General features: G+C 44.3%; 1 long non-coding RNA gene across 1 annotated transcript in view; it reads right to left on the reverse strand.

Moving 5' to 3' along the window:
* Positions 1 to 6732: 6732 nt before the first annotated feature.
* LOC122541710 overlaps positions 6733 to 17467 on the reverse strand; it is a 26574-nt gene continuing 15839 nt past the window's right edge. The window contains exons 2-3 of the long non-coding RNA XR_006309655.1: positions 7319 to 7411; positions 6733 to 7212 (exon numbers count right to left, since the gene is read on the reverse strand). This is a non-coding gene — a long non-coding RNA (uncharacterized LOC122541710). The remainder of the gene's footprint in view (positions 7213 to 7318; positions 7412 to 17467) is intronic.

The following is a 17467-nucleotide window of genomic DNA, read 5'->3' on the forward strand; positions in this document are numbered from 1 at the left end:
GGACCGTCGGCAGGAAGGATGGAGATGAGTGTGAAATCTGCTCTTCCGAATCTACAGCTGCACCCCTCCCTCACCCCATAACTTGCCTTATTTTTAGGGGTAGCAGATAAATCCTGTCTCCTTAGTCTCCACCCAATGGACAGAACCAAACTCCACACCGTGAATCAATTTCTGAATGTAATTATGTCGAATTTTTAATCTTACAGTAGTTATTTTATGCTACAGTCAGCATCTTATGTTAGAATCAAAGGTATAGGCCAGAGGTTGTAATGGGAAAATAGCAGAGTCGTGGAATTTGCGAGAAAAAGCATCAGTAATCTTGTGCAATAGAGGCAGGGTTTAATTTACTAAGCTCCCTGAATATGAAAATGTCAGCTTTTTAAATGTGAATGTGTTATTGTTATTAGGTATACAGGAACATGTCCCTGGGCAGTGTGCATGGTTGAGAATACTATTGTGATATTTGGCTATTAATTGGAACAGTGTTTAATCTGCTCAGGCATTCATAAAGTTTCTATCCAAATATTCAATAGCTGGATTTTCCCAATTTATTTGCAGAGTGTGGCCATCGGTGGAAGCCATAATGTGTAGCACAATTGACCATCACCATTAACAAGGAAGGCATCAGGCGTTATAAGTGTTCACCCATCAGATACCATTTTGCCTTAAATCCGGCAGATTGATCTTCTCTACAATGTCTATCATTGCTCTCCACATACAGATTCTGCTTGACTTGGGGCTGTTGCAGAACAAAATGTTTTTTTTCCTGCTGTCCGGTTGCTGGCTGGCCCACAATGCCTCACCAGGAGGACTGACTGCTGACTTTTGACCTGCTAACTTCCATATCACTGCCATGAGTTATAGCCTTACCAGTACAACTCTCATGGCCATAGGTGTAAAACTTTAACATTTCTTTCCTTTTTTTTCTTCTCATTCGAAGTAGTTTCACCCACAATAATTGTCCATCAGTGAAGCTTACACATAACATTAACCTGCATTGAAAAGCCTCAAGGTGCTTCAATTAAATTATTACCAAACAGAATTGGGTGCCATGTCATGGAAAGAGGTGTTCAGGCAAGAGATCCAAAGTTAGGCTTTATGGAATGTCTTAAAGGAGGAGAGAATGGTGGAGAGGCGTGAGGACTTGGTATGTGTGAATGGCCAGTGTGGTTGAACACCATAAACACAGCTCTGGGATAATAAAAACCCAGCGGATCACTGAAGAAGAGTTGTCACTGGCCGGTTGCTATGTCTATCCTGTTAATCCCTACGGTTGTTCACAACCTCAGACACCGTTAAGAAAGGCACTTTGTCGCGGCTTTGAGTCAAACAGTGTAGGTGTATTTTAAACTCAAGACACTGGTGTTTTGGCAATTCTGTGACTTGCCTGTAAGTATTTTTATGCCTTTATCATTCATATTACAAAGCTCATTTCCAATACAAGACTTCTTACCTCTGGTGAGAATCCAAGATGGCAACCAAGACTATGGAGCAAATTCATTTCTGTGTCATTGTGTACCTTTTGCTTTTGTAGTTTTTACACTTTGTGTTTTTTTTTCACTGAAGATGAGCAACTTGTTTTTGGTTAATATCTTTGGTCTTTTGCATAGGATGCCTACAGTGCAGAAAGAGGCTATTTGGCCCATTGAAAGGGCATTAACCCTCTGAAGAGTATCTCACCCAATCCCTGGGACCCCACATTTAGCATGGCTAACCCAGCTAGCCTTCAGTGTTTTGGACTAAAAGATGAAACAGGAGCTCCCTATTGGAAACCCACACAAACACAAGGAGAACATACAAACTCCACCCAAGGCTGGAATCGAAACTGGGGCCCTGCTACTGTGAGGCAGCAGTGCTAACCACTGAGCCACCATGCTGCCCTGTGTTAGTTGATGTTTTGTGAATGGCATTTTTGTTAGTCATAAATACAGAATATGGAAACTCACATGCTTCCTACACTCACCCCAATGACTGACAAAACATATGCTCAATGCCAAAAAAGAAATATCAATAACTCATTGATAACATTTTTTTGTAAAATGCGGTTTCCTTTGGTGCTTCACAGCTAGTTTAAAAAAAGTTCTAATCAACCTGCTTAGCAATGTCATTACACACCTCAGGAGCAGGGTGGGATTTGAACCGAGGATACTTAGCTCAGAGATAAGGGCACTACCACTGTGCCACAAAGAACCCTCCTGTTGTGTAAGCTGTTGTGACATCTGATGGTCAAAGAGGTAGCTTTCAAGGAAGAGTCAGAGATGGAAAGCTCGAACAAGAGTGCTCAGGCCTCAGGCAACTGAAGGCGCAGTCGTAAAATCGAGATTCTGTCTGTGCAATAATATTCTTTGATGAAAATAAAATGTCGGTGTTTTCTGCAATCGAGGAAAAGATCAGAGGACGTTTGGATTTGGGATTTGTGCGCTAATCGTTATAGTCTTTACTAAGGGACCTAACTAGAATTTGGTGTCAATTTTGCAGCAGTTGTTTGCTGGCAGTTGATTTTTGGAATTTTACAGACGTTCAAAATTAATGTGTGCAGAATACATGTGGTCAGCAAGAAATCTGAGCTGTGTATCCCTCCTGGTAATTTCTGATTTTACCAGGAATTCTGCTTGGCTGTTAAGAGCTGTGATGAATAATTAATCTCCAGTTAGGATACCTGCAGGGCAGTGGGTCAGGAGGAGGCCTATTTGTGTCTGGACCAAATGAAGCATGCACTGTTTCCTCTCACAGAAGTCTTTTAGTATTTTCCTGTGTTGCTAACCACCCTACACGAACCTGCTAAAAGCTGTATTGTTGCAATTAGAACAGAATTCAAGCTTTCCTCAAAGTCCACTTTCATTACATTTCTGAGGGTTTCTCTTGAGTTACCTTATGGAGTCAATGGCTCAGTGGTTAGCATGGCCGCCTCACAGCTCCAGAGACGCAGATTCGAGTCCAGCCCTGGGTGACTGTCAGTGTGGAGTTTGCACGTTCTCCCCGTGTCTGCGTATGTAACTGCCGGGTGCTCAGGTTTCCTCCCACCGTCCAAAGCTGTGCAGGTTAGGTGGACTGGCCGTGCCTAATTGCCTGCAGTGCACAGGCTAGGCGTGGGGTTTTGGGGATAGGGTGGGGGTCTGGGTAGAATGCTCTTTGGAGGGTTGATGCAGACTCAATGGCTCGAATGGCCTCTTTCCACATTCCATGGGATTCTATGATGCAATGAATGCCACCCAGAGAAGTAAGATATGGGACCAGTGAGGTAGATCAGCTTAAGTCGTAAATTAGTTTCAATTGGATCCTCGAATAAGTCCAAGGACTTAAGCGATATCCATTTCTAGGCCTGTAATTGTACTACTCCTGAAATCCAACTTCTGTTCTGCTCAATGTTGAAGACAGGCAGGAGTTCTGTGACGATCTCTCTGTCGCCTTTCCATTTTTCTTTACAAGAAGAAAGGAAACAGGGAGCCAAGCGTCAGGAATGATGGTGTAAATAACACGGCAGGACATGCCAAAAGGCGGATCAGATGCCCAGTGACAAACTGTAGCAGGAAGTTCAGATCGCTTACAGTCTGGGTAAAAGTGATTGAACATGAGAATTAGGAGCAGAAGTAGACCATTCACCCATTCCCAAGCCTGCTCCCTCATTCAATATGACCATAGCTGACATCTGCCTCAGCTCCACTGTTCTGCCTACTCCCTGGATCACATTGTCCAGCCCCCTACTGAGAGACCTGTCTGTTTCACCATGAATCTATCCATTGAATGATGTTGTGATTGGAACGAGGGCCAGGTGGATCTCATTGACTATGAGATCCCTGATTGGGGTTGTTAATCTGGGCCAATCAGGGAGCCCTGGCTGACAAATATAAACAGGAGATTCAGAAGGTCGCCTCAGTCTAGGGATTGGCTCTGACCTGGCTGGTCACAGCCTATGTACTGTGCACATGGAAATAAAGGATGACTTGGTGACTCTGTGTCTAGTTATTTCGATGGAGTACAGAATTCCAAAGATTCACAAGGTTTTTGAAGGAAGAAGTTTCTCCTGATTGTTGTATGAGGTGATGGGTACAAAATGATTAATCTATTAACCAAACTAAAGCTCTTCCTATTCTGATGCAGCCACTGGGTGAATCACTGGGGAGTGTGCAGGGCAGTTCTGAGCAGTTGTACTTGTAGTTTTCTATAGTTTTCTACTCCCCCCATGATAGAGTCACTATTACGTAGCATATACAGAGTTACTTAAAACATATCGTGTTATCTCAGTGCCTCACCTGCTGACAATAGTTTACGGTTTACTTTTCCCCATGAACTATTAGGAAGTCCTTAGACATGAGTCGGCAGAAAGTCTGGCCTCTTGTCCTGAGATGGTACCCCTATTTTCCAGACTCTCTGGGCAGGGTAAACAACCTCAGTGTTTATCCTTTTATGATACAGTTAGATTGCTTTCTTCTCAACACCAGACCCAATTTGCACAGCCTGTCATCCACAGACAGCTCTCTCATCCCATAAACCAATCCAGAGTGCTGTCCCACCTCCACAGCAGGGATATCCTTCAATATATAGCCAAAAACCTGAATAGTTCAGATGTGGTCTCACCAAAGTCCTGCATACTTTGTATTTGTAATGAAGGGCAACATGCTGTTTGTCTTCTTAACTGCTTGGTAACAAATCAGAGTTAATGTTTTGAGTCCAGTGACCCTTCTTTAGAACTGGTCACTGTACTGGAAATGTGAACTGTTTTCTCTCCACAGATGCTGCCAATCCTACAGAGTTTCTCCAGCAATTTCTGTCCTTGTCTAGATCTCCATCATCTGCAGCTTCGTTCTATTTTATGTTAAATTTCTGTGTTTCTTGTACAAGCATGTCTTAGGTCCTGCTGAATATCATTTACTGATTGCATCTATTACTTTAAAGGACGCTCTGCTTTTCCATTCCTAATGTGAAAAGCCTCACACATCCACATATTATACTCCATCATGTTGCTCACTCACTCAACCTGTCTGTGTCTGTTTGGTATCTCTCTGTCTCCCCCTCACAGCTAGCTCTTCCAACTGGCTTCATATTGTCAATAAACATTTATATATTGCTCATGTCTCTTTGTTTAAGACATTAACCAGCTTGTACCAGATGAGATCCCAACATTGATCCCTGTGTAACTCCTCGTTACAGCCTGCTAACTGAAAAATGCACCTACTTCTTTGGGATGCCTGGGGTGTAGGCCTTTGGAGTCCATTAGATTGCAGATGTTTAATGTTTGTGTCTCTAGCTTGCTGCTGAGCTCAAGTGAAGCTCAGTGCAACCTGGTGGAACAACACCTCATCTTGCACCTAGTACCTTACAGTCTTCAGGTCTTAACATTGAGTTTAACAACGACAGTAAGTGAATACCCTCTTTGATGGTCATTACTTTCCCCCTCAAACCCTAGCTTCTTTTCTTATGGTCTGATCCCAGCATAGCTACATATTTTCAACCATTTAGCACCTCACCCAGCATTTATCTGTCCCTCAGTTTATCATCAGCAATCTCTCTGTCTGGCTATCCCTCTCTCTCTCTCTCTCTGTATCTCTAGGTCCCATCTTCATATATACTCTATTCACTCTCCTTCCCCCCCACCCCCCTCCCCACTGTCATGGGCATCATTTCCCAGCTGTTTTCAGTTTTGATGAAGGATCAGTAGACTCATAGAGTCACAGAGATGTACAGCACGGAAACAGACCCTTCAGTCCAACCCGTCCACACCGACCAGATATCTTAACCTAATCTAGTCCCATTTGCCAGCATTTGGCCCATAATCCCTCTAAACCCTTCCTGTTCATATACCCATCCTGATGCCTTTTACATGTTGTAATTGTACCAGCCTCCACCACTTCCTCTGGCAGCTTGTTCCCTACAAGCACTAGCCTCTGCACAAAAGAAATCGCCCCTCAGGTCCCTTGTAAATTTTTCCGCACTCACCTTAAACCTATGCCCTCTAATGTTGGACACCCCCAACCTGGGGAAAAGACCTTGCCCATTCACCCTATCCATACTCAACATGATTTTATCAACCTCAATAAGATCACCCCTCTGCTCCAGGACTCAAAGCATTAACTCTGTTTTTCTCTTCACAGATGCTGCCCGACTGGTTAAATTTCTCCAGAAATGTCTGTTTTTGTTTCAGATTGTCAGCATCTGCAGTTCTTTGCATTTTATTCAGCTCGAATCTGTTGGTTATCGAATGGCTTAGCTCTGTCTTTCACTAGCTGCTTATGCTGTTTGACTCACAGGGAGTCCTGTTTTGTAGCTTCACCAGGTTGACATCTCATCTCCGGGCATTGCCCTCCTGTGGGTCTTTATTGAACCAGGATGGTAATGGTTGACTGGGGGATATGCCAGGCCATAACGTGGCAGGTTGTATTGGAGTACAATTTCTGCTGCTATTGCCGATGGTCCATCATGGGGTCAGCTCGACAGTGCCAGCGGCGAACAGGAAAGGAGTGGATCGCAGGACCCTGGGGACAATGCTGGATGTCAGGACCCAGAGAAGCAGAGAGGGTGAAGGCAACAGAGAGGGAAAGATGAACATCAGTTTTAGCAGTTCTGATGTGATAGTTCTGTTCCTGTGCGATCTCGTGTTATCAGAAAATTGTGTCATTTAAACTAATGGGAGTGCAATCGCATTATAGCCAATGCAGATTAAGGACAGTTTGCATTCTATAAATAACAGTCGAAATTCTTCAATGGTGTTGAAGCCAATTTATGTTGGTTATAGCAGAACCAACTGTAATATCAATTCAATATTTTTTTTCAGTATTTAACAATTTATACAATTTATTCAGTAATTTTTTTGTAATGCAAGATGGTGGCGGAACATGGTAACGTTATCCACATTTCACTCTCGAAAGATGCACGTGACAATCTTAAATAAATCTAACTTTAAACCATGGGAACTTCTGACTAATGTCAACTCCCTCAGTGTGGTGCTGGCCTTGACTTTTGCGCTTGTATTCCTGTGACCTTCTAGTTGCAGAGGTCAGAATAGCATTGGATTCAGAGATCAGAGGAAGGCGACGTTCATCTGACTTGACTGATGGTGGTGGAACCATTCTCAATGTGGAGCTTGGGAAGGCTGCATTACCGTTTGGAAACCTCACCGACATGTAGCGTCTTGACGTGTCAGAAGCAGAGCCAACGACCGAACATGGTTCCAGCTGAGGGTTAATCCCAACCCACACCAGCCTGCTGAAAGAGCTGAAAGGCATTCAACACAAATGAAATATCAGGCAGCATTTTGTGGTAACTTAATATCTGGCAGCACTCACCTCAAGCTTGTTTCAAAAATAAATAATTTAATTACCTTCTTATTTTCTGAAATCTGCGCTACCTTCTCACTGCCTGTTTATGCATTTGTTTTCGTTATTCACGGACTAGCTTGTGGGCTTCTGCGCCTCTGTAATGAAATAAGCATAGATTTATAATGAGTTGGATCTAGGACATGCTGCCCATTATTCTAATGTTGCAGAAAGTCATTCTTTCAAAACCCTTTTATTACTCAGACTACTATTCTGCAAAACTGATTAGATTTATGCTTTATTAATTTGCTAGCCAAACCAACTGCTGTCTTAAAACAAAACAAATCTATTTTCCCTCTCTCTTTTGTTTGTGCATTTTAGCCATTCGAATGTGTGCGGCATGTGAATGATAAACAGCCTGGATGTCGACAGGGCCTTTCAGATCAGAGTGCTCAACTGGCAAAAAAAACCAGAGGCTGTTGTCGAGATAATGGGTTGGGTTTTCCTGTTTCTATGCTGTGCTATTATAGTGGAGTTTCACAGCAGGGCTTCCAACACAGCTCACAGTGACCCTCCTCGTGCTTCCTTCGGCTCTGCATATTATGAACTTTGCCAACGACCTCTTTGACATCTTGTTTGTGCAGCAGTAGGAGGGGAGGGGGCAACTCCCACCTCTGCCAGAACCTTCCGGCGTACCTGTTGCAGCTGCCACTTTTCAAGTCCAGCTGCGTGGCAGAAGCCAGCTCAGCCGTTGCCCCTCTTGGGGAACCAGGAGAACAAGACTGCAATAAACCCAGTCGAAGGGATCGTTCTTGCTGTCTCGAGCTACACATGGGTCTTTGATTTGATGTCGAAACAATAAAGACAGCACCTCAACTGATGCTGTGTTCCCTCCACACTGCACTGAGAGGCCGCTGGTTCAAGCCTGGAAAAAAAATCCAAACCCACACCTTTCTAACTCCACCTATCTACAGCTAGGCCATTCAGCCCACCAAGTCTACACTGTCATTTAATGAGGCCAGCCATGGTCCCATTGAGTGGCGGACGAATCTTGATGGGCTGAATGGCCTATTTCTGCTACAACGTCTTATGGTTCAACACATGAGGCTATATCAGTTCAGATGGTGAGGGAATTTGAGGCTGAGTTAGGCCTTGTCTGAATGTGTGAGTTATTTATAATAAAGGAACTCTGAAATATCACAGTTATTGATTCACAAATCCAGGCTGTTCAGCAGTTTTTTACTCTTTCATTTTTTTTCCCCCTAAATGAGGCAATGTTTTGCTACGGGCTATAACTCTGACTGACAAATCTTTCTTGCCTCTTCAAGCAAAACGAATCACCATCACAATGAGATTGATGACTTGCATTGACCGAGCGAGAACTGCAAGGTTCCACATAGCAATTCCAAAACACCAGATTACAAAGTGCAGCAGCACAATTTGCTCGGGATTTGTGATTTAACAAGTCTAACTGAACAAAATCACCAATGACGTGCAAGCCCTCTCTTTGAACCCTGTTAGGAACATTGGAACAGGAGTTCAGCCCCTCGATCCTGTTCCAACATTCAATGAGATCATCGCCGATCTGTGGCCTAACGTCCTATATCATTGGTGTATGTTGAGCAAACGGAGATTAGTAATTTATATAGTGCCTTTGATGTGGTAAAAGTTTCCAAAAAACTGCGTAAGAAGGTAATCAGATAAAAATTGATGCCAAGCTAAAGAAGCACACGTTGGGTGATAACTCCTGATGAAGGGCTTATGCCCAAAACATTGACTCTCCTGCTCCTCAGATGCTGCCTGACCTGCTGTACCTTTCCAGCACCATACTGTTTGGCTCTGATCGATAGATTTGCCAAAGTGCTGGATTCCTACAGGCGGGTTGAAAAGAGACATTTCTATAATTCTGCTAAATCGAAGTAACAGTTAAAATGCTGCCATGACAATGTTTGTGATGTGGGTTCGAAAACAGAATGACAAGAAGGTACGAAACAGAAGGCGCTGAAGAAGGATTGCTGGACTTGAGGAGTACCAAGGCAGTCGAAGTATACTTAAGAGGGATATCAGGAGGGCAAAAAGAGGATAGCTTTGGCAAATAGGGTTAAGGAAAATCCAAAGGGATTTTACAAATACATTAAGGATAAAAGGGTATCTAGGGAGAGAATAAGGCCCCTCAAAGATCAGCAAGGCGGCCTTTGTGTGGAGCCGCAGAAAATGGGGGAGATATTAAATGAGTATTTTGCATCAGTATTTATTGTGGAAAAGGACATGGAAGATATAGAATGTGGGGAAATAAATGGTAACATCTTGAAAAATGTCCAGGTTTCAGAGGAGGAAGTGCTGGATGTCTTAAAATGCATAAAAATGGATAAATCTCCAGGACCTGATCAGGTGTACCCAAGAACTCTGTGGGAAGCTAGAGAAGTGATTGCTGGGCCTCTTGCTGAGATATTTGTATCATCGATAGTCACAGGTGAGGTGCCAGAAGACTGGAGGTTGGCAAACATGGTGCCACTGTTTAAGAAGGGTGGTAAGGACAAGCCAGGGAACTATAGGCAAGTGAGCCTCACATTGGTGGTGGGCAAGTTGTTGGAGGGAATCCTGAGGGACAGGATGTACATGTATTTGGAAAGGCAAAGACTGATTATGGATAGTCAACATGGCTTTGTCTGTGGGAAATCATGTCTCACAAACTTGATTGAGCTTTTTTGAAGAAGTAACAGTGTGGATTGATGAGGGCAGAGCAGTAGACCTGATGTATATGGACTTCAGTAAGGCGTTCGACAAGGTTCTCCATGGGAGACTGGTGAGCAAGGTTAGATCTCATGGAATACAGGGAGAACTAGCCATTTGGATACAGAACTGGCTCAAAGGTAGAAGACAGAGAGTGGTGGTGGAGGGTTGTTTTTCAGACTGGAGGCCTGTGACCAGTGGTGTGACACAAGGATCGGTGCTGGGTTCACTACTTTTCATTGTTTATATAAATGATTTGGATGCGAGCAGAAGAGGTATAGTTAGTACGTTTGCAGATGACACCAAAATTGGAGGTGTAGTGGACAGTGAAGAGTTCAGAGTACAACAGGATCTTGATCAGATGGGCCAATGGGCTGAGGAGTGGCAGATGGAATTTAATTCAGATAAATGTGAGGTGCTGCATTTTAGAAGAGCAATTTAGAGCAGGACTTATACACTTAATGGTAAGATCGTAGGGAGTATTGCTGAACAGTGACCTTGGAGTGCAGGTTCATAGCTCCTTGAAAGTGGAGTTGCAGGTAGATAGGATAGTGAAGAAGGCATTTGGAATGCTTTTCTTTATTGGTCGGAGTATTGAGTACAGGAGTTGGGAGGTCATGTTGCGGCTGTACAGGGCATTGGTTAGGCCACTGTTGGAATATTGCGTGCAATTCTGGTCTCCTTCCTATCTGAAAGATGTTGTGAAACTTGAAAGGGTTCAGAAAAGATTTACAAGGATGTTGCCAGGGTTGGAGGATCTGAGCTATAGGGAGAGGCTGAACAGGCTGTTTTCCCTGGAGCGTCGGAGGCTGAGGGGTGACCTTACAGAGGTTTCTAAAATTATGAGGGGCATGGATAGGATAAATAGACAAAGTCTTTTCCCTGGGGTGGGAACTAGAGGGCGTAGGTTTAGGGTGAGAGGGGAAAGATATAAAAGAGACCTAAGGGGCAACATTTTCACGCAGAGGGTGGTGCGTGAATGGAATGAGCTGCCAGAGGACGTGGTGGAGGCTGGTACAATTGCAACATTTAAAAGGCATCTGGATGGGTATATGAATAGGAAGGGTTTGGAGGGATATGGCAAATGGGACTAGATTAGATTAGGATATCTCGTCAGCATAGAAGAGGTGGACTGGAGGGTCTGTTTCTGTGCTGTACAGCTCTATGATTCTATGACTAAGTTCACTCTGTTTGTTTCTCCACATATCCTGCCAGACCTGCTGCGTTTCTCCAGCAATTCCTGGTTTCCTTTAATATTTCCAGCATCCACAGTTCTTCATTTTATTTTAATGACAAGAGGGTGATGATCTTTCCCTGTGGGAACGGGTTTAAAGGAATGAACTGTGAGGCACTGAATATCTCCTATAGCTTACTGCCCAGCAATCTTTCTGAGGGTGCCTCTTGGTGTGTGATGGTTGTGACAAAAGGATATTCGGCTGCAGGGATGCTGAGCTGAGATTTGGGTGCAGTGTTAGAAATTGCAGCATGGTGAGTTGTATTAAATATCAACATTGGTTGAGAGCTGCTGGTCTAATGTCTTTATATTGTGGAGCAACAGCTGCTCTCAAATAAATGGGATATCTCTCAGTTGTCACGACAGGAAAATATTGCTTGTCTTCTGCCTTTTGATGTCTTGAGTGCTATGTACAAGAAATGCAGGGAAATGAATGATAGCAACTCATTAGCTATAAATAAATATTCATCTTGTAATAACACCATGAGTGATTAAATGATGTCTTTAGTGGCTCCTGTAATAAACATTGATAGAGGGATCTATTAACCAGAGTATCAAAAGCTAACTGTTAATAAAATTACTGTTCTGAGGATTTTAGAACAGAAGCTTAGAGTGGCACAGTGGTTAGCACTGCTTCCTCACAGCCCCAGGGACCTGGCTTCAATTCCAGCCTCAGATGACAGTCTGTGTGGAGTTTGTACAGTCTTCCTATGTTAGTGTGGGTGTGCTCTGGTTCCTTCCCACAATGCTAAGATGTGCAGGTCAGGTGGATTGTCCAGGGATGTGTAGGCCAGGTTGATTAGCCATGGCGGGGAGTGGGATGTTGTTCAGAGAGTTGGTATGGGCTGAATGGCCTGCCCCAACACTGTAGGGATCCTATGAAGAGAGGAAAGTGTTTTCTTCAAGAAAAGTGCCTTTGAAGTAAATAAGAGCGGTTGTTTGAATAAAGTACTGTCTTCAAGGGATTTGGGAAGAGAAACATCACAGGGTCACATGGTGTGGAGTAAAGTTGACACAGGAGTTAATGGTTTGGCAAAGATCTGGAAAAATAAGACTAGAAACCAGGTGGCAATATCTGTGGTCAGTACAGATGAGCCATGTCTGCTGTAAATGAATCAGTGCTGCTCCCTGTCCTCCAGTGTGTTTTATTTTTCAATTAATTCATGAGCTGTGGGTGTCGCTTTCTGGGTTACTCTCCCTCAGAGGTCTTTCAAACCACTGTAATCCATTTTGTGGCAGTGGACCCATAATGCTATTAGGGAGGGTGTTCCAGGATGTGACAGCGAGAGTGTTCTGCTCTTTCAAAACAGGGCATTCTGAACAACTGAAGGAGGAAAGTTAACTCATCATCGTCATCATCATCGGCGCTCCCCCACTGTCAAGGATGACTCTCTCCCACTCTCAGGGTGAGTCTGTAGGTGGCTGTACAGATCGATGTGACTACTGCAGGCTCTGTTACACTGGGGGCAGGAGGTGGTCGTGGGAAAGGGGTGGGTGGGGCGTTGATGTAGCAGCGCTCCTTGTGCTGTTTTCACCTGGCTTCCAAGTTTCTCCGGACGGCAACTCTCGAGGTGTTTAACTTACAGTTAAATGGTAACGTGAGGCCGTACCCGCAAGTGATTCAACTGTTGGAAAGATCTAACAACTTATTTGACAAGTCAGGTTAGGTTTGTACTTAAGATCCTTAGTTTAAAACACCTGTGCTAACCTGCAACCAACGATGTGGCCTTGTGTCATTTTTCATTTTAACTGCTCTGTAAAAAACTGACATTTGATTTGGAGATACTGATCCATGTCATAATTACATATCACAATGAATCACTTTCCACCTTGTTCTAACATCTCAGTAAAGTTTATGCTGCAAAGGGCTGGAGCGACAGACTTGTTTTAATATGTAGTTGTACACCACAGTGAATAGCTGAAAATGTGTTGCTGGAAAAGCGCAGCAGGTCAGGCAGCATCCAGGGAACAGGAGAATCGACGTTTCGGGCATTCCTGAAGAAGGGCTTATGCCCGAAACGTCGATTCTCCTGTTCCCCTGGATGCTGCCTGACCTGCTGCGCTTTTCCAGCAACACATTTTCAGCTCTGATCTCCAGCATCTGCAGACCTCACTTTCTCACCACAGTGAATAGTCATGTGTGAATGTCCATCAATACAATACAAGGTATGGTATTAAAAATAAAAGTTATTTATTCTTCACGTTAAGCAAAACCGTGTTTTTCAAAACACGTTTCCAAAGAAAACCCATAATAATGTCTGGGTTATATTCCCATTACATCAAACAAGTACAGAATACAAATTCAGAATGAATATAAAACACCAAAGCGGGCCTGTTGATACAGGTAACACGGTGGCTCAGTGGTTAGCACTGCTGCCTCACAGCGCCAGGGACCTGAGTTTGATTCTAGCCTCAGGCAACTGTCTTTGTGGAGTTCGTATGTTCTCCCCGTGTCTGTATGGATTTGCTCTGGTTTCCTCCCACAGCCCAAAGATGTGCAGGTTAGTGTGGATTGGCCATGCTAAATTGTCCTGCACTGTCCAGGGATGTGCAGGTTAGGGTGGATTAGCCATGCTAAATTGTCCTGCACTGTCTAGGGATGTGCAGGTTAGGGTGGATTGGCCATGCTAAATTGTCCTGCACTGTCCAGGGATGCGCAGGTTAGGGTGGATTGGCCATGGGGGATGCAGGGTTGCACTGATAGGGTTGGGTCTGGGTGGGATGCTCTTCAAAGGGTCAGTGTGGGCCAAATGGCCTGCTTTCAGACTGTCGGGATGCAATAAAACATATATTGTTATGCTTTGTTTTTGCATCACGTACAAAATAGCTTACCGAGCAGGAGAAGGCTGGGTGTGGGTCTGCATCTGGCTTGTCTGCCGCTCTCCAGCTATATGTTGAGGATCATCAGCTGTGTTGCTATGGAGATGGAGAGTGGAATGTCGTTTGGGGCTGGTGCTGTAAAAAGGGACTTGGCTTTCATTGATGCAGGTATCAGTCTAAACCAACTGAACAAGCAGGAGCTTGTCCAGGAATGATGTGTTTGTCTCTCATTTATTGTTTTGTGGTATTGGGTGCCAGGTAAGAACCACGCCATTGTAAATCAGGGGCGTGCATTTGGAATGATGGGTAGCAAAATAGAATGCTCATTCTTCGATGATTATCTGGATTTCACAATCGGGAATCTCAGTGAGCAAGCTGAGAAAAACCAATGGCCCGTAATTGTTCTCCAGGTGATGTTAACTATATGACATGGCATGTTCAGTAATCAAAATATTTACAGAAGTAATGGAAAGACTATAAGTGTAGAGGTCCTGTGTGCAATGTGTTCAATGACAAGCAGCCAGTCTTCAGAGGTCATCGTTGTTTCTCCCAAAGCGCTTCCCACTGTTATGACCAAAGGCACAACTGATGTTTCTGTGTGACTGTTCATTTCTGCAAATGTTAGGAATGAGCGTGTTCAGGTTCTGCTGCTGAATCTGAGCTTTCTCCCTGTGACACTGATCCATTGCAAACCAAGATCATTCACATTTTAGTGATGGACAAAACCATTTGGTCATCCTGTGTGTGTTTTAAAAAAAGGATTTTTTTTTAATTATGGAGGATTGTTGACAAATCGCTGTTGCAGTTATGTGATGATTCACTGTAGTTTGTTCCTCTAATTATAATGCAAACGTCGAAACCATTCACTGCTGTGGATTCATCAATGGGTTACAGCGACATTGTAAAGTAAGCATTTGTCCTTCTCTCTGCAGAGAGGAGTAATATCCATGATATGCAAACTCAATGTGATTTGATTCACTTGTTCTCTGTGTTTGGAACATCTGTCATCTGACAATTAGACCCCATGTAGCACACAATTCATAACACACAGTTGTCATGCCACTGAATATTCTGTCTTGATTCCAAGGGTAAATAATGAGATTCCTTTGTGGTCTGAATTTTGGAACGGTCAAACGTAGCAATCTCTAAGAGCAGTCTGCACCCCTTGAACTGGAATGCATCTGTAGGATGTGAGCATCGTTGGCTGTCCCTATTTGCCCCTTGGGAAGGTGGTGGTGAGCTGCCTTCTTGAACCGCTGCAGTCCACCTGCTGTGGGTTGACCCACAATGCCCTTAGGGAGGGAATTCCAGGATTTTGACCCAGCGATATATTTCTAAGTTAGGATGACTTGGAAGGGAATTTGCAGGGAGTGGTTTTCCCATGTATCTGCTGCCCTTGTCCTTCTAGATGGAAGTGGTTGTGGGTTTGGAAGGTGCACCTTGTAGATAGTACACACTTTGACAAAATGTTGGCTTTACGCACAAATTGTACCAGGTTTGGGACAACAAGAAGGCAGAAGCTTTGGTGTTGCAAACTCTGAGGCAACATTGGCCAAGCTCCATGCCCCCTCCCCTCCCTGCTCTCAAAGGGCTTCTCTTCCTCCCACCCCACATCAAGGGGTCACAGCTATCTTCAAGCCTGGAAATGGGGTAAGAGTGGAAGAATATTTGGGAAGTACCAAATTAACACACACACACACACACACACACACACACACACACACACACACACACACCACGACAGTGTTTATGCAAATTTAGAGCAGGATCAGTTGCAATTCTCTTTACAATTCGTGGTTGTTCCCAACCAAAAACTCACCCAGGAATAGTATCTGCTCAATGACTAGTGCGTTGTAGAATTGCACTGCATCCATGGGTCACCGTCTCCAGAAAAGGATGGACAAAGCAAGAAAGATTGGGCTGTGAAGGGAAGGCAAGGAAGATTATTTAAAGTCGCTTTAAAATGAACCACACTTGCCCTGAATCTCATATTGCCTTCAACCTATAACCCTCCTTAACTCCATTGCTTGCAAAAGTACAAGATCTTTGGTTATTCAAAGTCATAATATATTTAATTGGAAATAAACACAAGGGGGCATGCATTCAATGGGGAAAGTTCAAAGGAGATGTACAGATCACGTTTCATACACAGAGGGTGGTGGGAGTCTGGAATGCACTGCCAGGGTGGTGGTGGAGGCAGGTACGATAGGGGCATTTCAGGGGCTTGAGATAAGCACATGGATATACAAGGAATGGAGGGGTATGGACCAAGGGCAGGTGAAGGGATTAGTTTAGTTTGGAATCATGTTCAGCACAACATTGTGGGCTGGAGGGTCCATTCCTGTGTACTATAAAGTTCTGTGTTGTATGTTCTAAACAGATTTTAAAAATAAATAATGAAAGTATTTGCTGGAATGAAATGGACACAAAAGGTAAGCACCGTGCAGCATGACTCTATGATGCTACGACAAAGATGTGACTTTGAAAATAAAGGAAATTCCATTGGGCTTCACAGACGGAGGTCAGGGCACACACAGCGATAGAAGCATAGAGAAAGGTGGTAGGGGGAGTTGGGGCAAGGGGTGCAGTGGTGGGGGGGGGGGGTGGCAAGTTTGGGGAAATGAAGTGGATTTGAGGATAAATCCAACAGGAGGAGAGGGATGTAAAAAAGCAGAGGGATTTAAGGAAGGAATTCCAAAGAGGGGGATCGAGGCAATTGAAGGCAAATTCTGAGAAGGGTGACGAAAAAGGGGATGGCTGACTACCAGGCTTAGTCCAAAACCAGGTGAGCACAATCAGGAAACTGCACACACAGGAAGCTCTATCAGGGAAACTGCACACACAGGAAGCTCCATCAGGGAAACTGCACACACAGGAAGCTCTATCAGGGAAACTGCACACACAGGAAGCTCCATCAGGGAAACTGCACACACAGGAAGCTCTATCAGGGAAACTGCACACACAGGAAGCTCCATCAGGGAAACTGCACACACAGGAAGCTCCATCAGGGAAACTGCACACACAGGAAGCTCCATCAGGGAAACTGCACACACAGGAAGCTCCATCAGGGAAACTGCACACACAGGAAGCTCCATCAGGGAAACTGCACACACAGGAAGCTCCATCAGGGAAACTGCACACACAGGAAGCTCCATCAGGGAAACTGCACACACAGGAAGCTCCATCAGGGAAACTGCACACACAGGAAGCTCTATCAGGGAAACTGCACACACAGGAAGCTCTATCAGGGAAACTGCACACACAGGAAGCTCTATCAGGGAAACTGCACACACAGGAAGCTCTATCAGGGAAACTGCACACACAGGAAGCTCTATCAGGGAAACTGCACACACAGGAAGCTCTATCAGGGAAACTGCACACACAGGAAGCTCTATCAGGGAAACTGCACACACAGGAAGCTCTATCA

This window comes from Chiloscyllium plagiosum, chromosome 38, assembly GCF_004010195.1.
Source record: "Chiloscyllium plagiosum isolate BGI_BamShark_2017 chromosome 38, ASM401019v2, whole genome shotgun sequence".
NCBI classification, from domain to species: domain Eukaryota; kingdom Metazoa; phylum Chordata; class Chondrichthyes; order Orectolobiformes; family Hemiscylliidae; genus Chiloscyllium; species Chiloscyllium plagiosum.